This window comes from Erythrolamprus reginae, chromosome 4 (assembly GCF_031021105.1).
Source record: "Erythrolamprus reginae isolate rEryReg1 chromosome 4, rEryReg1.hap1, whole genome shotgun sequence".
NCBI lineage: Eukaryota > Metazoa > Chordata > Lepidosauria > Squamata > Dipsadidae > Erythrolamprus > Erythrolamprus reginae.
The window spans coordinates 46,062,820-46,085,865 of record NC_091953.1 but is presented as its reverse complement, the minus strand read 5'-3'; the positions used below and the strand labels follow the sequence as shown (position 1 = coordinate 46,085,865).

Genomic DNA, 23,046 nt, shown 5'->3' with positions numbered 1-23,046 from the left:
CAAATCAAATCAAATCAAATCAAATCAAATCAAATCAAATCAAATCAAATCAAATCAAATCAAATCAAATCAAATCAAATCAAATCAAATCAAATCAAATCAAATCAAATCAAATCAAATCAAATCAAATCAAATCAAATCAAATCAAATCAAATCAAATCAAATCAAACACACAAGCATTTTTAAAATTAAAAGGGCACTTCAAGGCAAATAATAAGCCATGTGGTAGCCTAGTAGTGAAGATTCTCACCTCCCACTCTGAAGGTTGAGAGTTCACTCCTAGGTAGTGGCAGATGTTTCTCTCCTAGGGCACAAAGAAAAAAAAATCTGCTGCAAACTCTACATAGGCATCAGGAAGGGCATCCAGTCAGTAAATATTCAGCTATGTCCAGTTGCGCTGACTCTATCTGAAATAGTGACTATAAGGAGGGAAAAAAAGGAATTTACTTGAAGGCAAAGTATGGTGTTGCACCATTTTTTAAAGCTTAGAAGCCTTTTGAGATTTAAAAAAAACTATATTAAAGATCAAAATTGTGTTATATTTGCAAACAGTGCTGGGCTTGAATAAGAAGTACACGTGAATTTTGCTCTTGAGTTTTAAGCACTCTTCTTTTCACCTTGATTATATGTGTTAACACCTATTAAACCTCGCACTCTGATACTGATCTCTTTTGGTTTCTTAGAAATGAAACTTTTAAGTACAATTTATTTTGTCAGATAGGTTCACCTGGCTCAGTGTTTCTAAGTGTCCCAGTTTTCATTTTAGGGACTCTGGGAGAATAATAAATCAATTATTAATTTAAAATGACTGTAATTAACTTGGATTGAGTCTTAGTCATAATGTGAATTACATTTTGATTTGCGGGCTGGATTAACTCTTTTTAAAGAAGTTTTTAGCCAACGTTAGAAGAATTGTAATTTCAGCCTGTAAGCTCTAACACAGAAGAGAACAAAGACAACATCTAGGAAATGGTAAGGAGTTACCAAAATCCCTAGCCATTATGCATACAGGTTTACTTTCACAGTGATATCTCCAAGACTAAACACAGAGTCTGAGAAAAGTACAGGCTTCAATATTTTTTTTCAACTAGTAATCCTATGTTGGTCATCAACTATAAAGCCTTTCATGGCACCAGACCAGGGTATCTATGAGACCGCCTTCTGCCACACGAATCCCAGTGACCGGTTAGGTCCCACAGAGTTGGTCTCCTCCGTGTCCCGTCAACTAAACAATGTCGTTTGGTGGTACCCAGAGGAAGAGCCTTCTCTGTGGCGGCTCCGACCCTCTGCAATCAGCTCCCTCCAGAGATTAGAACTGCCCCCACCCTCCTTGCCTTTCGTAAACTCCTTAAAACCCACCTCTGTCGTCAGGCGTGGGGGAACTGAAACATCTCCCCCTGCCTATGTAGTTCTTTGTGTATGATATTACTGTATGTATGTTTTTATATATTGGGGTTTCTTGTTTTTTAGACTTTTTAAATGTATTATTGCTATTTTAAATTCTAACTATTAGATTTGTCATTATATATTGTTTTTATCATTGCTGTAAGCCGCCCTGAATCTACGGAGAGGGGCGGCACACAAATCTAATAAATAATAATAATAATAATAATAATAATAATAATAATAATATTTATTTTTATTAATGAAATATGTTAGGGAGGAAAAATGAAATAGCCATTCAATGTACTTTTGATTTATACTGTACTAGTATTCATGACACAATCGCCAGATTAGAGGTGGGTTCCTGTTGTAGCCTATCCACATCCTATGCAGCTGATCATGGATTCTGAGATTTGAGAGGCGGGTGTGGGCTAGGCCAGTGTACCTGGCACTCATGTATGAGGGCAAAAAGGTCGGAAAATATGTGGTATCAGAAGCTGAAAGGCTTCTGCACCTCCCTAGGTGCACATGAGTGACTCAGGAGAAGAAGGGGAGCCTCTGAAAGACTGAAAGGCCTTCTGCACTTCCTGAGGTGCACATGAGTGACTCAGGAGAAGAAGGGGAGCCTCTTCTTGATGCTAGAGGATGCAGAATTGTCAGAAGACACGAGTGACTAAGCAAGAGTAGGGCTCTGTGTGAATAGATCTCTAGAACAATTGGCCACACCCTTTGGCTGTTTAAGGGTAAGTCCCATGACGCTTCAGTGCGGAAGTCAACTTTCGAACGTTCCACATGCCTGATCGGATCTTGCTCTTGGGCTATTCCTTTTATTACTATGAATTGGAAACTAAGAAAGTGGAATCATTATTTCTGGGCTTCTTGCCAACTCAGAGTGAGTCAGTTATATGAGAGCTATGTGATCAAAGAAAAAAATATCTGTGATTTTAATAGCTGATTTTGGACTATAATCACCGTATTTTTCCGAGTATAAGACACACCTTTTTACTCCCCAAAAGAGGGTCAAAAACTGAGTGTGTCTTATATTCTGCATGTAGCTCCACTCACCCGCCAGCCCCCACCCTTCGGCCTCCGCACATCGCATTTTTGGGTGGTTTCAGGCAGCAGAGATCCTCACTTCCACTTGTGGTCCACGAAAGGTAGACACTCAGTTGGTGAAGTGGGCTCTGGACAGGAGGCATAAGGCAAGGTGACTCATCCCTTGGCCTGGATAGGAAAGTGTTTTCATCGCATTTCAGGTGGAATCCTCCTCGATTCCAAAAATGGGATTTGCAACCAGACCTGCCTCAGGAGAAGAAGGGGAGCCTCTTCTTGATGCTAGAGGATGCAGAATTGTCAGAAGACATGAGTGGCTAAGCAAGAGTAGGGCTCTATGTGAATAGATCTCTAGAACAATTGGCCATGCCCTTTGGCTATTTAAGGGTAAGTCCCATGATGCTTCAGTGCGGAAATGAAGCTGCCTGAAATGCAATGTCTGTTTTGGTCTCTGCATGCTCCATTTTTGAAATCAAGGAGGGGAGTGTGGCACTTCCACCTGAAGACACTTTCCTCCTCGATTCCAAAAAGGGAGTGTGGGGAGATCAAAAATGTGAACTGTGTTTTGGATGGCAGGCAGTGCCTGTTGCATGCCCCATTTTTGGAATCAAGGAGGAAAGTGTTTTGGGGCTGTGGCACTGGCCAGAATCACCCACTGCCTGAAACGTGATGCTTTTTTTTTTGCCTCCTCATTGTTGGCATACAGCATGGAAAAAGGGAATAGAATGTTAAGAGACAGCTAATTTGCATATTGGTATGTAAATCTGTTTTTGGCAGTTGGAAGATAGAATTTGATTCGTATGCTGACTGTTGGTGAATCTGCATCATAGAGAGCAGATGTAGAGAGAAATATAGTTATACTGTCAAGTTGTTTGTTATTTGTAAATATGAAACCAGTTCAATGAAAAAAGAAGAAATTAAAGCATAAGTTTTATATTGGAGTCATTATATTCGTACCCCAATATACATTGTATCACAGTTCTGCTATGAAGAGACTCTGCTGCATGAAGTGAAATACATCACTTGAAAAACATAAATAACATAGAAATCCAAAACTCATTTCCCATTTTTGGACTGGGGATGGATGGGCGGCGGGTGGCTCTGGCTGGCATTGCAGCCTCAAAATACTTTCTACCTTATTCCCAAAATGGGGCATGATGAGGCAAAAAAAAAAAGAGGATTGCATTTCAGGCAGTGGATGGTTCCAGTTGGCACTGCAGCCCAAAAACACTGTCCTCCCCAATTCCAAAAATGGGGTGTGTAGCCAGTGCTGCCTGCCACCTGAAATGCAATGCTTTTTTAAAATCTCTGTATGCTCCATTTTTGGAATGAGAAGGAAAGTGATGGACCGAGCACACAAAGTTGAAATAGTAATCAAGATATTGAAATAACTTGGGTCTTATGGCACAAATTGCCAAGCAGTTCAGCACACATCACCACCAAAATCAATAAATAAAAATCTCCAAATCAAGGTCTCAAGAAACCCGATTTGAGGAATCAGGTGGGAGAATCGTGAATCTCTCTGGTAGTGATGGACAAACCGAACCTGCACAATTCAGGTCCATACCGAATTTTGCGGTGTTCAGTATGCCAAACATGAACCCAATTTTTTTTCAGACTTCGGGCAAAGTTCGGGGTTGTGTTTGACATTTGGAGCTTTGACGTCACAAGCAGGTTGCTAAGGACGCCAAGGTGATCACTTCCTGGATTCCATGGAATCCAGGAAGTGATCACCTTGGCATCCTTAACAACCTGCCAGTGACATCAAAGCTCCGCCCCTGGAATCTCTTTGTGGGAGGGATTCCCCAGCTCCTTCAAAGGGAGGTCTTCATGTAAAAATAAACATTGTTATTTTTATGAAAAAGGATGCCGCAGCGGCACTGCAAGCAAAGGGCAGTCCTTTCACATAAAAATAAACATTGGCATCCTTAGCAACCTGCTGGTGACATCAAAACTCCGCCCCCAGAATCTCTTCATTCGGGTTCGAGGTCGGGTTCGATTCGGGTTTGGCTGAATTTTGCGTAAAGTTCGTCCAAACTTGCCGAACCCGAACACCGTTGGGTTCGCCCATCACTACTCTTTAGCTCTTGTGTCACTTGGGGGTTGCTCTCTGCAAAGGTGCAGGGAGTTTGCCCAGAAGCCCGACAGTGTGTTTATGAAATTGGAACATCCAGAAGGGTTGAAATGCTGCCTCTCTTTCAGGCCTTTCTGCAAGAAAGCCATGCTTTCAATGGCTAGGACTATAGGAAGGAAGAGGGTGATGATGGGGTCTCGGGAGTGGAGCTTTTGGTGCCAGGTCCCTCTTCTGCCCCCTTGAAAATAATTTCCCACCCTACGCACTGTTTTTCTCCCCCAAAATTAAGGTGCACCTTATACTCCGGTGCGTCTTATACTATGGAAAATTCAGTAGCAGCTGGCACCAAACAGACATTCCTTGCTTTGTTGCTGCATTTTTAAAATCCAAACCTCTCTGCTACTAAAACATTAGTACACTATTACAATTCTTGAATCTTGTAAAATCCATGTGTGGGGGCCTATTTCTTGGGGGCTCATCACTGGGACAGAACAGGTTCCTACCAGTTCTAACTGGTTCTTTAGAACCATTAATAAATCAGCAATGATGCTATGGAGCCAGTTCTGTTGGTGTTTCTGTGGGCACCGCCATATTTGAGTTTGGGGAGGGGGTTTGTGCTAAATATTGCTTCTGTGCATGTGTAGAAACTACTTTTTTTTATTGCTGTGGGCACAGGTATAAGATAGCTTCTCCAGACAAGTCATTTCCCTCTCGCCCTGCCAATCAATTGCTAGAATAACTTCTCCAGGTTTTGTAACATGCAGTTTCCGGCAACCTATTTATTTTTAGTTCTGTGATCACTGACCATTGGTAATGATATAAAGGGCAGACAGTCTCAATATATAGCATAATGAAATCTTACATCATATAGTACAGTGTATGATCAGAGTTCTAATTCTTGTACAGCTACAGAAATCAATGAATAATTTTGACCCAATCATTGCAGCTCAATCTAATCTACCTCCCAGAATTCTTCCAAGGATAAAAATAGGAAAGGGGAGGAAAACATCTTAAATGTAATTTTTTGAGGAAGAGGAACCAGTACTAATGCCACAATAATGCATTTTCACTTACATGTTTAATAAATACTTATTATCTTGCATAGAAAAATATGAAGGCAAAATCAGTGGTAGTAAGATGCTGATAGTAGCACCTGAGATAGGACAAGTAGTAATAAATAGAAGCTTATCAGAGGGAATGAACCTGTAAATAGGGAATAATTTCCTGGTAGTGAGAACAGTTTCCTTGCTAGAGCTGTGACTGCTCCGTTACTAGAGGTTTTCAAGAAAAGATTGGAAAACCATTTGTCCTGATTTTATGTGGATTTCTGCTTTAGGTAGGGGATTGGACTATAAGATCCCCCAGGCCCCCTTTCAACAGTACAATTGTGTGGTTTTAAGATGGAAAAAAATGTTTTTTCCCCTTAGAGAGCAGGTTGAAGGAGACAATAAAGTATAAATATAAGTCTTCCAACAGGAGGGCGGGGGGAGAAATCTTGCAGCATGGCAAATAGAAAAACAATGAGCAAGTCCTTGGTCCAATGGTCAATAGACTAAACAATGCAAAAAGTCAAAATTTCTGGTGTTGTATCTCCAGCATAAACTGAAATCAGCAGAAACACAATAATAATATATTTACAAAATTAAAACCAGCAGAAACTGTACTAGGAAAACCCCATTGTAACTGTAATGCAAAAATTTAGAATTCAGATTAAAAATTCAAAATACTGGCAGATTAAAAAGGTGTTTACTTAGTTCTACACTAAGATTTATCAAAGGCAACAGAATACCTTTCTGGAGAAAATGTTTCTCCAGGATATAGATAACCAATGCCAATGCTTCATTCATAACAAACTGTCTGTTGATGTTCATTATTTAGGAATGGACAAATCAAAAGTGGATTTCAGCAGATTCTAACTAGTTCTGGAGAACTTGTAGCAGAAATTTTGAGTAGTTTTGAAAACTGGTAGGAGCCTCCCGAAAATTCAAGGGTACAAATTTCAGACACACACACGTTTGAAAATTCAAAACAATGTTCTTTATCCCAAAAGTCAAAATAAACTAAGCACTCTTTTTGTATTGCAAAGAGCACTCGTCCCAAAACAATCGGGTAGTCTGTACAATTAACCTTAAGCAGTCATTAAGTACTTAGCTAGCAGCTGTGAAGAAACTTCACACCCCTTCTTCTTCTAACGAAGTGAGACACACACATACACACACACACACACACACACACGGTGCTCTGCTTTGTTTTCAAAGGCATGAAAAATCAACAAGCAAAGTCCAGAAACCAGCAACCCAGGATTCCTGACGAACTGCGATCAGATACTCTTTCACAACGGCCAAACCCACATGCTGCTATTTATAGCAGCAGCCCTAATTACTGGAGCCCCACCCAAACACTGGTGGCCTCATTTTTTCTTGTAATAATCCTTTAGTTGTTGTCTCCTATGCATCACTCTACGCATGCGTGGATGTGTCATTAATTCTTGTTCAGAATCCAAAGATGATACAGATGATTGATCTCCTCCTGGGCTGTCTGCCAAACTCCCCTTTTCCCTGTCACTCATGCTGCCTTGGTCAGAGGATGCTTCATCAGCAGATTCCATCAGGAGCAAAACAATCCTGCGGCATGTGGATGTCTCCCCCACACCCACCTGCACATTCCTTGGGGCAGGAGCTGGGCCAGAGCTAACCACAACAATTTCTGTCTTGTTTGAATGGAGCTTCAGCTTACTGGCTTTCATCCAATCCATTATCACCAGTAATGATTAATCTACTCCACCGACTTGTGTTAATTCTAATGAGGAAAAAAAGACCAATGACCTACTCTACTCTAAATGTCTGAATACTCTAAATCTCTGAATGGCTTCATTGAACATGTAGATATTAAGTGGAATGCAGTTAACAAAGAATACTATTGAACTTTATATATACATTCCCTGTGTTTGAAAAGAAAAAAACCCTTGATAATACAATCTTGTATGGTCATCCATCCAAGTAAGATCACTACAAGTTCAAATCTGCTTCATCCTTTTTTATAACAATACAGTAATCAATAACTACTGAGTAGTCAAATAGAATAAGTAGAGACTCATCCCTGCTCTTTTCCTTTAAAAAAAAAGATCTTTATTTCATTTATTTATTTTGTCCAATACACAAAATAAATAATACACAATGAAGGTTATAGTGGAAATACTGAAGAAGAATAGAGGAGAAAATACAGGAGCAGAATATATCAATGAGATAATAGAAGAAAAGATATAGGGATAGGAGAGAAGAGATTTGAGATACGGGGTAGACAATAGGACAGGGGACAGGCATCCAAGGTGGTGTTGATGCTAACATTCGCTGTAAAGTGCAATTATAGATGTAGGAAATTCATTACTAGGCTTTAATCATGCACCTCACTAAAAAACCAAATACTAGCCCAGATATCCACAATTAATCACAATGATACAAAAAAAAAAACCCCCTAGAGCATGGGTTGTACATTAAACAACAGTGATCCAGTACTTTGTATTTTTTCAGGATTATATCAGCTACTTTGGAATCATTTTATGCTCCAGAGAAAAAGTCAAAGCTTCAGAGACCCTCCCTATTTTGCCTCTTTCTTTTGCTTCTAAATATCTTTGAAGACAGAACACTTTTGAATGTAGAGGGCCAGCAGTCTCTTCCTCCATTTCATGCTCAGGCTGGCTGGGAAGTTCAGAATTAATATTTCACCTTGTTTTTCAATTAGGCTGTTACAAACTTCAGAATCACCTTCCCCCTTCATCTATCATCCACTTACTTTACCCTGGGATGAAAGGGGGGGGGGGAGGATGAAAGTGATCAGTTCCATCTTGATATAATTATAATTATAGTATGATCATTATCATGAGCCTTCTGTGAGTATCAATACATTTCATTTAACAAGAGAGCCAGTTTCAAAGCCATTTGACACATACTGTAAAATACAGTGACTTTTATTTTTGTACGTGTCTCCTCCTTTCCCCCTCCTTTCATGTTCCTGCAAGATACTACCTTGAAATATGTTTAAGCTTACAACAAGTACTTTTAAATAAAACAACATTTAAGGTGCAATGTTTTTCATTTTTCATTTTTTAAAAATTCGGTATGAAGAAAGCCTTCAAACATAGATGAGAAAAGGGGTGGGCAAATGTACACACAGTTGGCAACTGTGTCTCTTGGGTTTTTGTTTTCTCTTTATTTATTTTCTTTGTTTCTATTTTTTAATTTTAAAAAATTAGAAGAAAGCACGAACACAGTACCCCACTACCAGCAATTATGCTTTTGAGTTTCCTGCATTCGTAGAAATCACAGGGGTCAGTATATCCGGAGTGCAATGGATGGAACAACTTCCTTTGTGATCAGAGTTTTTCCCCTCCCAGGTAAGTATTTTTTTTCCTGAAGGAAACAGAGTCCTAGGTTATCTTTAAGGATGTTGGAGAGAGAGGGTGGCAGGGAGGGAGGAAGAGAAGTGTTTAGCTATGGTTTAAAACATATATTTGAAGTATTTATTTTAAATTTGGTGCCTGTGTTTTTATGTATGTTGAGGCATGACCAAAAGATGATGCTGCAGGATTCTCATTTGACACTTAAACCACTGGGCCATAGTCTTAGGCCCAGTGGGGATAATATGTATGTTAAAGTGAGATGTACCAAGCAAAATAAAGCCACATTTTCTGAAACCAAAGCTAAAATAATACACTGCTTCTAGAATCTCATCAGCTTTTTAAATTTCTGCTTTAAGGAGGTAAGACAGCCTCATTCAGCCAACACCCTCATAATACTGTGCTATTTTTCAACTTTTTTTGTTCAGTTTTTAATTATCTGTATTTTTTTCTAGATGCTCTGAGTGTCCTATGGTAGAAAGTATTGTTCAACATGACAGCCTATGCAACTAGTTCATGTGGCTCACTACTGTTTATAATGAAAATTGGAGTTATTGCAAGTCATTTAGAGATGCAAGTAATTGAATCACACAACTTTTGCATGGAAACATCTTTAACGTTGACACTTTAGTCTGTTGAAGTTGGGTTCTTAAATTCTTATAAGTTGTTAAATGGCCTTTTTAATAGGTGTAAAAATAAATGGTTGATTTAGCGGTGTATTTTTTTTTATTTCGTATGTATAAGTATGGGACAAAGACAAGACATTGTTTAGAACTTTTTCTGAAAAATAGTTAAATTGAAGGAAGAAGAATGAGGCATTTGAGCTGATGTCTTTCTTTAATACATTAATCTTTGCTTACTGCACTTAATTTTATGCCTCAACAGAAAAATGATAGGTACAGCTTAATAATTTTATTTATTTATTTAGTACGTTGATTTACTAGAAAGAAACCAGGAAATAAACAGCACAAAATTTCCTAGTTGTAAGAATGAAACACCCTGAAATGGATCTAAGCTAACTGTTAAAAAGTACATTTATCAAAATCAAATATTAAACATTCAGTATTACCACAAAAATGAATAATTTAGGGAGAAGTGGTAAACCAATCCTGTGCTTTACCAGACAAATTACATGAATAAAAACACAACATGTTGGATGATAACATACTTCCACATACTTATAAGGGATAGCTAAAATCTTTGAGATTACTAATTGTAATGTTGGGATGTTTAGTTTCTGATATTGCCGTACAGGGAAAGAAAATCTGAAACTGCAAAGAAAGAATTAGTGGAAATATGGAATGTAAGAAGTACTAACACAGGAAATTACCAACCTGGCAAAATATAAAATAAATTGGTTATACATTGATATTTTAACACATACGCAGATTAAAATGGACTGCAACTGGACATTTTCAGTCAGAAGATCACATTGTTTACTCCTCAAGCTATGAAAAACAAAATGGAACAGCATTGGTTTCATACTCAGGAAAGATATAACAAGCCCAGTATTTGAATAGAATGCAACTAATTACTAAATAATAAAATTAGATGTCATCAACAATTCTTTAATGTAATTGTTACCCAAGTTTATATTTTAAACATTGATACAAGAGAAGAGGACTGATGAATATACTAGCAAAGTCAATCTGAAATGAAGAGAGCAAGTTAGATGTACTGTTGTTAGTAAAGATTGAAATGCTTTGGAAATAATTTAAAGAAGAAAGTATAATTGGACTGCATAGACTAGGAAACAGAAATGAAACAGGAAAAGTATTTATCGATTTCTGCCAATCCAATGATTTATTTATTGCTAGCATAGTCTTTCAACACTTGAAACAATGCCTGTAAAGCATTCTGTATCTTTGCTAGATGGAGTGTACAGAAATCAAACGGACTGTATTGTTGGAATAGGGAATTAAAAGAGCTAATTTATAATAGAAAAGATGTGGCAAGAAGCTGTCGGGAAAAAATATAATGAACTGTGCAAGTTCACACATAAATTCCAAGTCAGCCTAAAGCAGCAGAAACAACCTAACATGCTATGATTTTTAAATATAGAATATTTTTATGAGAACATCAGGAATCATTTGAAATTATGAAATCCGTGGATAGGTAATCAGTAGAATGTTGAAGGAATTCAAAGAATTGTAAGGTTTAATGTAAAAAAATGAAAAGGGGGATGGATAAAAAGTAAAAAGGAAGCAGAGAGAATGATTTCCCTAGATCAAACTATATAAGAGCCAGAGAATAGGAAAATAAAAAGTATTTCTTTTTTATCATTTTTTTCCTTTTATTAGCTATCCAGGCAAAGAGTTAGTGGGATTCCCATTTCTCTAATAAACTGATAATGATGGTATACGGTATCTTTGAGAGTAGTAATTACTAAGTAGCTACACCTAAGTAAAAATGCAAGCAGTGTATGTACTTTAGTGAACGTAAGACTGCCAACATTTTACTTTATGGGCTTACTTTTCTACTATCACAAGGCAAATATTGGTGTGTGTGTGTGGGGGGGGAGAGAAGATAACAATTATGTACACAGAATTCCAAATAAAACCAGTAGAGTCATCATATCTAAGGTCATTACTTATTACCCCCTTGAGTGAGATTATGAGTTTTAGCCATTGTTCAGTCTTTGTAAGTGGTGGATAGAGAGATACTGTATGCTTACATGACATGGTTATTTGAGGGACTGCCTCTACCTAGTTACATGTACCAGTCAGTGATGGGCTGCAAAATTTGTTACTACCACTGTGGGCATGACCAGGTGGGAGTGGCTTGATGATCGTGTGACCGGGCGGTGGCTTAAAGGTAGCCAGCTTGACGTCACTCACGTCAAGGGTTTGGGTTAGGGTTAGGATGCCTGGCCTCTCCTCGCCTCAAAGAGATACAATTTCCCTATCTATTTACTATTACTGAACATCCAAAATATACTATTTAATTCTATGTATATATGCCATATGTGTACATACATATTGCACACAGGCATACAAAAATATACATTATCTATTATATAAAATGTATGTGTATGTACACACACACACACACACACACACACAGCTCTTCTAAATTATACACATTCAACCTCATTTACTGTGATAGGAAAAACATACCCAGAGCCCAGAAGAGAAAAAAAGAAAAAAATTAAAAAATGTTCTACTGGTTCTGCATATATGACCATACCCATAGGAGCCCATCACTGGTACCAGTGCCTGACCCATCAGGTCTGGCAGGAGGTTCAAGTCCAATAAGACATTTCACCTAAGAATTCTTCTACTTAGCCAAGTGTTATGTTCTGTCACAAAATTGTCTATCTCCACCCTAAACTTGCAACAATGTCTGGTTTCTGTCTGTTGGTCGAAAAGTGAAATGCAAATTCCATACATAAATAGATAATGCTGAAAAACATTAGGACATATCTGCTGTTCAATTACATAGCTGAGCTTCAGTTAACTAAGAAGGTTCCTTCATACATTCTCATGCCACATAGGTTTCAAGCATCTATGACAATTACTGTATATCCTTCCTTCCACAAGTAACATTCTGATGTCATCTCCTTTCTCCATTCAAGTCACTGTACTTCTTATTTTAGTGAACCGTGTCCAGAAGGTATATTTCTATACACTATTCAGTTATATCATAGTTTATTTAACTCTAGAAATGCAACACAAACTAACATTTTAGTATAAAAGGCTTATTCTACATGATACTCTAGGAATATTGAACCACAGCTTTTACGATTGCCAGAAAGAATAAACATTATTCAAAAAAATATGCAAAAAATATAATTTTCTGGGAAATGATGGAAAGTAGAAGTTCAGAAGACTCTCAGAGGAAACAGGGGAGATAAGAACATAAGAACGTAAGAAGTGTCATGCTGAATCGGTCCAAAGCCCATCGAGCCCAGCATTCTGTGTCACACAGTGGCCCACCAATTGTACATGGGGATCTTGACCAGAAAGAGAAGGCAAAACCTTCCCTTTCCCTTGAACCCCAACAAATGGTACCCAAGGGAATCCTGCCTGCCTCAACTAACACAGAGGTGGCACTTGGACATCCGTCACTTGAAGATGACAATATGGAAGAGAGAAATGCATAAACAAAGATAAAGGCTGTAAAACATGTAAGAAAGTGGGATGCATGATATAGAAAAAAATATATGCCCATTTACTAGAGATGCAGGATCACTACCTGTATCTTTCAAATCACACACTCAAAAGGCAAGGCTAATTAGATCATTATAAATTTGAGTGGATTATAAGGATTCTTTTCTTGAAGCTCATGTCAAAAGGTGAAACTTGTTTGTGCATTCCAAACAAAAGAATAAGCTTTCACATTCAAATTATCTAAAATAAGCCTGAGAAAAACTTGAGAAAGGTCCCATATGATATAAAAACTAATTTAATTACAAGTGAAGAGTTGCCTTTCCTGCTTCCCCCTAAAAGATTTAGGGCATAATTAAAAGCATATTTCCCAATCATATGTTCCTGTGAATTAAATTAATTTTGCTTTGTATCATAATTATAGCTAACCAAGTTATGAACAAGAAAATGAAGGGTCTTTACACTATTGAGGATTCATGTCTTACTGTAGTGTTGGATGGTAAATGCTACAGAATCCCCTATGCTGACAGGCTTTGCCTTTGTAAAGCTGGAAGCTTGATTGAATTATGGGATCATGTCCTGCTTTTCAGTTTATTTTACTGGAACACTTGCAGTGAGTTACTAGCCCTTCTCCTTAATCAATTTCCAGGTTGGACAGTAGAATTCTATGTGTAGGTTCTTTTGGAAGATAAATTTCCTAAGATAATGTTCGATGTTGCAAACTTTGCATTTTTAAACTATACAATTCGGTGTTGTTGACAGCAAAGTAAAACAAGCATGACATAGGCCATTTTTTTATTATGTACTATGTATTATTGTATGTATTCTGTTTTGTTTTATGAGGTCTGTATCTGTGAGCTGTAATAAATTTGATTGACTGGATTTAGTGAAACTGTGAGCAGGCATGTATAAGATGGCGCTATTTACGTTAGTTGCAAAGAGTGATACAAATGAAGAACCAGAATGGAGGAGGGGAAGGGAAAAGGGAAAGGGAAGGGAGGGAGGGAGGGAGGAGGAGGAAGGGGAAGGAGGATGAGGAGGAGAAGGAGAAGGAGGAGGAGGAGGAGGAGGAGAAGAAGAAGAAGAAGAAGAAGAAGAAGAAGAAGAAGAAGAAGAAGAAGAAGAAGAAGAAGAAGAAGAAGAAGAAGAAGAAGGCTGGTAGACAACATCATACACAAACAAGGAACAGATAGCTAGCAGAAAATGTTGCCATCTGTAAACAAATGCAATACCAAGTTATATCCACTGAATTTTCCATAAGACAGTGTTGGAATCTTAATCTACAGTATTCAACAAAATAAAAGTTTTAATAGACTAATAGGAATGCCCTGTCTTCGGTGTACCTTCAAAAATAGACTTATAGAGCAATATCAAGAATAACTGGCTTTGAGAGCATAATTTATGAATGAGACCACTTGAGTATTTGGATGGATAGCAGAGGACCAGAAGATTCTATTTTAATTAGTTTTAAATCTGCTTCAGTTTTTTCTTTTTCTTTTTTGTCTCTTCATACTTTTTATCCATGGTCTTTACTATCCAGATTCAAAACAAACAAAAGGTGCTTTTGATCTGTGTAAGAATCTTTAAAGAGCAGTATATTTTCATTGACTTGCATGTACCTGCAAGTATTTTAGATAGTATTTTTGAACATTATGGTTGGTTTGGGTGTTTGAGAAATATATCTTCCTTCTTTTCCTTCACAAACCTCATAAAGAGTTCTTCCATAAGACTGGCTTCAAAGAACTATACTGAAATGGGAAGAAAAAATAACCTTGAGGAACATGAACTCAACCAAGGCAGTAGTTTAAAAAGAAAAAGAAAGAAAGAAAGAAAGAAAGAAAGAAAGAAAGAAAAAAAAATTGAGTAAAGGCAAAAATTATCATCCAAGCAAGCATCCCAGAATAGACCTCTCTAGTTTTCAGAAAATAATGACAGAGAGTAGGGAAGTGCCTTCAAACCTGCAAGATTATGCTATTAATAATAATAGCATTATTATTATTATTTATTATTATTTATTTATTTATTATTTATTATTTGGATTTGTATGCCGCCCCTCTCCGAAGACTCGGGGCGGCTCACAGCAAGTAGTACAAATCATAAATAATTCAATCAGTTAAAATATTTAAAGCTTTAAAAAACCCATATACTAACAAACACACACACAAGCATACCATGTATAAATTAAACATGCCTGTTGTGGTTCAGTCTGGGACCCCTCCAGGAATGGCTGACCTTCTGTCGGTTTCCAGCTCAGAGGGAGAGGCTGAGGAACAGGAGGTGCAGACTGACGAGGAAGAGGAATCCCAGGCTGAAGAAGAAGGACAGCCAGAGTCCCACCAGGGGGAGCTCTCCCCAGCAAGCAGCCTGGATTCCTTAGGGGAAAATGCTCAAGACATCATAGATATGCGACAAAGGAGAGCTAATCAGAGACGGACTCAATTGGCTAAGTATTTCCAGCATTAGAGGTCACAGCTGGGTTTGGGTGTGGTGCTCTTGGGAAAGGATAAAAGGCGGACCCACCCTTCCTGGCTTGTGGAGTTTTATCTTGGAGATTCGTGAGACCTGTCTGTGAACTTTGGTGGCTTACAATCCTGGTTTGTGCCTTGGACTATTGAAACCTTGGGGGGGGGGTGCCAGCAAGAAGCTTGTGGTATTGACTGGACATCAGGACCCTGCTGTAACGTATTATAGCCTGTCTGTTGTGAAGACAGGTTTTCCTTTGTGCTTATTTTTTCCAGCTATAAAATACTTTTGGCTTTTACCAGAGTGTCTGGCTGTTTTTTCAGTTGGTGTTGAGGTCTGGGAAAACCCAGACAGAACAATGCCTAGGGGGAGATGATTCAATTTCCCCATGCCTGACGGCAAAGGTGGGTTTTGAGGAGCTTACAGAAGGCAGGAAGAGTAGGGGCAGTTCTAATCGCCGGGGGGAGTTGGTTCCAGAGAGCCGGTGCCGCCACAGAGAACGCTCTTCCCCTGGGGCCCGCCAACCGACATTGTTTAGTTGACGGGACCAGGAGAAGGCCCACTCTGTGGGACCTAATCGGTTGCTGGGATTCGTGCGGCAGGAGGCGGTCTCGGAGATATTCTGGCCCAATGCCATGAAGGGCTTTAAAGGTCATAACCAACACTTTGAATTGTGACCGGAAATTGATCGGCAGCCAATGCAGACTGCGGAGTGATGGTGAAACATGGGCATACCTAGGTAAGCCCATGACTGCTCTTGCAGCTGTGTTCTGCACGATCTGAAGTTTCCGAACACTTTTCAAAGGTAGCCCCATGTAGAGAGCATTACAGTAGTCGAACCTCGAGGTGATGAGGGCATGAGTGACTGTGAGCAATGAGTCCCGGTCCAGATAGGGCCGCAACTGGTGCACCAGGCGAACCTGGGCAAACGCCCCCCTCGCCACAGCTGAGAGATGGTTTTCTAATGTGAGCTGTGGATCGAGGAGGATGCCCAAGTTGCGAACCCTCTCTGAGGGGGTCAATAATTCCCCCCCCCCAGGGTAATGGACGGACAGATGGGATTGTCCTTGGGAGGCAAAACCCACAGCCACTCCGTCTTATCCGGGTTGAGTTTGAGTCTGTTGACACCCATCCAGGCCCCAACAGCCTCCAGGCACCGGCACATCACTTCCACCGCTTCGTTGACTGGGCATTATTATACTATTATTGTAGTAGTAGTATTACTATATAAGTACTGTATACAGCTATTATACTAGCATATTACTAGTATTAGTATAGTAGTATTATAATGATACTCTTACACTACTATTATTGTACAGTATGATATTCTACACTAATGGTAGAATTAGCTTGTGCAACTTTGATTTCCTAATCTGTCCTCCTCACATATGTGTTTATACTGTAGAAGAATTATGTCCTGAACATCCTGAATTATTAAATGGGTGTACTTAATAATAAGGCAATCCAGGTTAGAACTGAAAAAATTGCCAAATGGTTCAAAATACAGATTGTGCAAAGAAGCAGAAGGAAGAATAGCTCATAAACTTAACTCATGCAAAAAGATCATGAGCTGAACATAAACAACGACATTACACAGTGGCTAAAATTCACCTGTGGTTGAAAAGAACATGCATGTTAAAAACAATGAAGAAAGTCTTAAACTTTTTTGCTGCTGTTGCATGGGAAGGGAAGCTATGAAAATATCTGCAAAATTAAATAATTAGAAGTTGAGTAATAATTGATCAATGAAGACTTTGGGGTTTCAGATTAAGTATTCCATCTTATTTATCGTACGAAGTAAGTTCTGCTTTTATAGTCAGGAGTTTGTGTGTCATTATTCAATCATTAGTTCATAAGAAATATGAAATGTAAATATAAAGGTTCCCCTCTTTAGTTGTGTCCAATTAATAAATATAGTTTAAAAATTAGCCTTCATAACTTTTGATCCTTCATGACTAGGGCTGTGATGGTGAACCTATGGCACAGGTGCCACAAGTGGCAGGCGGAGTCCTCTCTGCAGGTATGCGAGATGTTGACCAGCACTCCACATGTGCGAATGCCTGCCAGCGTCCAGCTGATTTTCGGGTCAGACAAGCTCATGCTTTCTCCTCACTTTCTGCCATCTGTGCCTTTCCAGATCTCTGGAGATTCCATCTCTGTAGCTGCCATAGCATGTTAGGATAGGATTTGATATCTGGACGTCTAACAACAAATGCCTTATACACTCCAATTCCATTAGCCAGGAACAGGACTGCACGTAGGTCATAAAGTGAGTCTGCATTTCTGGTGAAATCTGCTTAGGAAGTGACTGGCCATAAAATGATTCAGTGGCTCTCCTCGAATAACAAGAATGTGTCAACAGGAAAAGAACTGTGTGATCAAAAGACGCAATTTACATTCCCTGGGGTAAACAGGACGAAGACTGCGATAAAAGACCTTGCTTTGTGGTAAACAGGAGATAGCCGTATTAACAACAAAGGGGGCCCAGGAAATTGGCCATGAGAGGCATTTGTTCAGTAGAAACTAGTTACGTGCCATATGTAGATAGGAAGGACTCGGAAGTTGTGTCATATCTTAGAGTTACGTTATTGGATGTTTGTATATAACTTGACATGTACGTATAATCATTCCCAATTTTCATATTCCCCCAATAAAAAGAGGTGCACAGCTCAATACTGTGTCATTTCACCCGGAGAGAAATGTGTCCAAGTTTTCTTTCTAGGATTCGCATTCGTGAGTGACCCCCCATGGCTGGGGTTGCTCTAAGTCCCTTTGAAGACATCGTCCCCCTCAGGGACTTTGCAGCACCCTCACATCTCAGCGCTGTTGGGCACTCAAAGCTTTGGGGCAAGAGGCTTTGGAGATGGGACACTTTTCTCCTCCCCCATCACTGTTTTGGGATGTGAAACCAAAAAAAGGGGATGTGGGTGCATGCGCGGTGGGTTATGTGTGCATGTGCAGGGAGTGCGACATACAGGATGGGCATTGCATTATGGGTATGGTCACTCACACACGTGTTGTGGGAGGGGGGCTTCTTGTAGTGGGTGATTCGATTATTAGAAACATAGAGAGATGGGTTTGCGATGGAAGAGTTGCCTGCCGGGTGCAAAAGTTGCGGACATCATGAGGCATTCAAAGGATTATGTATATCTTTAGGGGCTATGTGCATTTGTTGCTGTCTGCACAGTAAAACACCGTAGTATTAATAAAGAAAAATTGAAGTCCTTTAGAACTCATTTGGGTTTTTTCCCATTATTCATCACATTTTAGCAATCTGATCTTTAATGCTTCCGCTTCATTTAATCCAGCATGTGTATCTGGCAAGTATTATTTGATGTATTCTTTTTGTTCTTCATGCATTAATTTCAAATGCCATCAAACCTTTTGACTCTAAGTGGCTCATAACCAGCAACAGGCAAAGAAAATGAGTCTAAGTGTTCACAAGCAGCAATAGGCATGTCACAATAATAGAATGATAAAAAAGTCAAATATATCAGGAATAAAAATGCTCTGCAATCAACAGTTAAAATATTACACTCATAAACCAAATGCTATGTATCAGCAGACAATGAAATATTCATCATATAGTCAGATACCTCTTCCCATTCCCACCTCAATCCCCAAATGTATATTATAAAGACATGTTTTTGCAGTTTCTTAAATTTACAAGTACAGGTAGTTGGGAATAGCAATTTGGTCTTGTAATCTTACTTCAGCTTTTCTTTTCTGTACAGATCTGTAAAAATTGTAAATGGGGGGACTGATCATAAAGTTACTTTCCATCACCATCATCACTGCAAACAGATGCTAAATAAGACAGCCATTCATCAAGGACTAACTGTAAGGCAAGAATCTTATATCTACTAGAAAAATCTTCACAGGGAAAGTCTTGCTCAGAATTTGTCCACTGCTGAAGTGTGGACTATAAGAAACTGAGTACATTGTTACTGGAATGCAAGATAAATGCAATTATTACTAGTCTTTTGAGTGTTTTAAGTCTTTCTTTTGTAAGCTGCCCAGAAGTCTTTTAAATAAACAAATCAAAAAACGAGCTTGCACATACTCTATATCTGTATAGCTATTCAGAGCTATTCAGTACATCCATGCCATTTCTATGTTGCATCTTATTTTTCCAGTAAACCTTTCCTTTTTCTGTTGTTTTTCATTGCATCTTTGCATACAAGTTTTTCCTTGATTTCTATAGTTTTAAAGTAAATGTCTTGCTGTTCTCAGTTTTGGTGCACTGCTTATTTAGCTATAATAAAGTGGTATCTCTACCTAAAAACGCCTGTACTTAAGAGCTTTTCTAGATAACAACTGGGTGTTCAAGATTATTTTTGCCTCTTCTTAAGAGCCATTTTCTGCTTAAGAACCTGAGCCCAGAAAAAAATTCCCAGGCAATTTGAGAGCAGCACGAAGGCCCGGCCAGTTTCCTGCCATTCCCTCTTTAATCTTGGCCATCTTGGGCTTTTCTGGGCTTGCAGAGGAGCCTTTCGGTGGCGTTTAAGGAGGCTTTGGCAGCCCAGAGCGAAAGGAGGGAGGTGTGTGCTCCTCCTCACTGCCTCAGAGTCCCTCTTTTTTTTCTTTTAAGCATTAAAGTTTTATATTTTTTTGATTCCCCTCATCTCACCTTCTTCCTCCTCCTCTTCTTCTTCCTCCTCCTCCCTCCCAAATTCTGAGCTTTTATTTCTTTCCTAATGGGTTTTCATGCATTATTTGCTTTTACATTGATTCCTATGGGAAAAATTGCTTCTTCTAAAGAACGTTTCCAATTAAGAACCTGGTCATGGAATGAATTAAGTTCTTAAGTAGAGGTACCACTGTACCTTCTCTCTTATTTTCTCTCTCTTTTTTCTTTTTCTTGGGTGGTGGTGGTGGAATTCAACATTAGTCAACCAATTTTTTTTTTGTCTCTGTGGCTTTTTTATTTCTTTTAGTTATTTTCAGCATATCAGCATTAGCTCTTTTTATTTTGCAGCTCTATTGTTAATAATGTCATGAATTTCAGTCAAGTTCTTTAGACACTCTCTTTATCAAATCAGTAAATTACTTTTTTTCTTACATTCCCTGTGTACTTTTTTGGGTTGTTGTGAAGATTATTGAACTGATTGATCTGATTATTTGTTCTTTAGTTTCAGCTTTAACTTTGTATAAAATTGTGATCAGAGTCACAGTTAATACTAGTTTTTTTTTTTTGACTGCATAAACTTTTAAAGTTTTTCTGGCAGAATATATAGTCAACTTGATTTTTGGATGATCTGTTCCACAATCTCTATGTGTGTTTTTTTAGGTTGCTGCAATCCTGAATTTTCATAGCATTTTTAAAAATTTTCATTGATGTCTATTTTGCTTCTCTTTGTTCACACAGGCCATATTTCCTACAAATCCGGATATTATTTTACTCCCAGTTTAAACATTTCCATGTCCTCTCATTTCCATCCTTTTACTCTGTTTTACAGAAATGTTTGACTTTAGGTTAGAGCAGTGGTCTTCGAACTTGGCAACTTTAAGACTTGTTGAAGTCCACAAGTGTTGTGGTTGGCTCTGGCCCAGCTCCTGCCCCAGGGAATGTGAAGGTGGATGCAGGGGAAACTTCAACATATCATAGGCCTGTGTTATTGCCGACAGAGTCAGTTCAGAGTTTAGTTTCCTTGGACGAAGAAGAAGGTGTGAGTGACTTGGAAGAGGGGGGCTTGGCACACAGCCCAGGCAGTCAATCTCCATTATCTTCCATTGATTCGGATGAAGACGTCTTGGACCCACGCAAGCACAGAATTATACGTAGAAGAGACCAAGTAAGGACATATTACAGGAGATAAGAGAGGCCACCTGTGTTTGGGTGGGGCTCCAGTAACTAGGGCTGCTGCTATAAATAGCAGCGTGTGGGTTTGGCCATTGTGGAAGAGTATCTGATCGCAGTTCTTCAGGAATCGTGTGTTGCTGTTTTCTGGACTTTGTTTGTTGATTTTTCACGCCTTTGAAACCAAAGCAGAGCAACGTGTGTGTGTGTGTGTGTCACTTCATTGGGAGAAGAACGGGTGTAAAGTTTCTTCACAGCTGCTAGCTAAGTACTTAATGATTGCTTAAGGGAAATTGTACAGACTACCCGGTTGTTTTGGGATGAGTCCTCTTTGCAATACAAAAAGAGTGCTTAAATTTTGAATTTTGTGATAAAGAACATTGTTTTGAATTTTCAAACGTCTCTGTGTGTCTGAAATTCATACCCTTGAATTTTCGGGAGGCTCCTACCAGAGAGCCCAGCAGAACAACAAGTCTTAAAGTTGGCAAGTTTGAAGACCTCTGGGTTAGAGCAAAAACTTGGGTAATCATAACTGATTGGCTTGCTTTCTACTCCAACTAAGACCATTCCATTATTTTTGGTTTATATGTTTCAGAATGCATAATTTCAGTATACAAATGTGCATTACAAAATCCATCAACCAATAAAGGTTAATAAAAGAGCATTATGTTTTCCATTCAGCTATATTTCAGAGGGCTATATGCTTGCTTGAATGAGGCTGTTTTAGATTAAATTATGGAGTGTTCTTACTGGGGATGCTTCTTGGCTAAGTAGGGTAGAACACTAAAGGGCAGCTCTTTGAAGAGTTACAGCCAGCAGCTGTCAGTTCTCTCTAACAGCCCCAAAGCACTTTATGTGATAGGAAGTCATTTCCCTGAAGCCTGTTACAATCAAAAGCCAGGCATTTGGACTGATTTGCAAATTTGACAAGCAGTGTTTTTCAATCTCTTGTTGTTCAGGGATGAAAGAGATAACTCAGCTTTTGCATTTGCCTCTCTAGACTTAAGCAGGGCATTGCCTGCCTTCTGCTGCAGAATAACACATGTTGGCTTGTTCTTATGAAGCGTGAGTGGAAAATCAGTAACAGATTGTGTGTAGGCTTCCTATTTGGGTTTATATCAGTTTATGCAGTGTTCTGGTAGCACAGAAAAGGGTTTTACTGAAAGTTTAAAGGAAAACAAATTGAACCAAACCGGATAAAGAAATGGCTATAAGATCATATACATTTTAATCATGAGGCAAAATAATTCCAAGTTTATATTAAATATTGAACCAACATTTATTATGACATAGTAATAAGCTTTCTATTTGTACTATACCCAGTTTTCAGAATAAGAGTTGTATTCAATGTAAGCCTTTGTTATTCTTCTCTATTCGTAACTTATATATTTTAATATCAGATGCACTAATCACAAATATATGTATAGTGTTCTTCCGTAAGTGAGAAATTGGAGAAATCGTTTTCAGCAGAAGACAGCTTTGCTGAAGGGGATGATTATGATGCCAGTTCTGAAATCCTTCTTTTATTCCTTGTGTAGTGTAAAAGATCTGGAAAATCAAAGATAAAAATGGTTAATAATTCCTTTGTCCAATAACATTTCTTAACTTTAACATGATCTATTTAGGTTTCAGATTTCCTTCATTTTTAGATGATGATAATGTACCATCAACTTGATACCTCTTAGTAGCAACATAAATAGTTTTTTTCCATGATAATCTGTCCCCAACCTGGCCCTTTAGTGGTACCAAGGATTTATTGATTGCCACTGTA

General features: G+C 38.6%; 1 pseudogene; it reads right to left on the bottom strand.

Annotated features, from left to right (window-relative positions):
- Positions 1–8,759: 8,759 nt before the first annotated feature.
- Positions 8,760–8,911, bottom strand: LOC139167415 (U1 spliceosomal RNA; annotated as a pseudogene).
- Between the last annotated feature and the right edge of the window lie 14,135 nt (positions 8,912–23,046).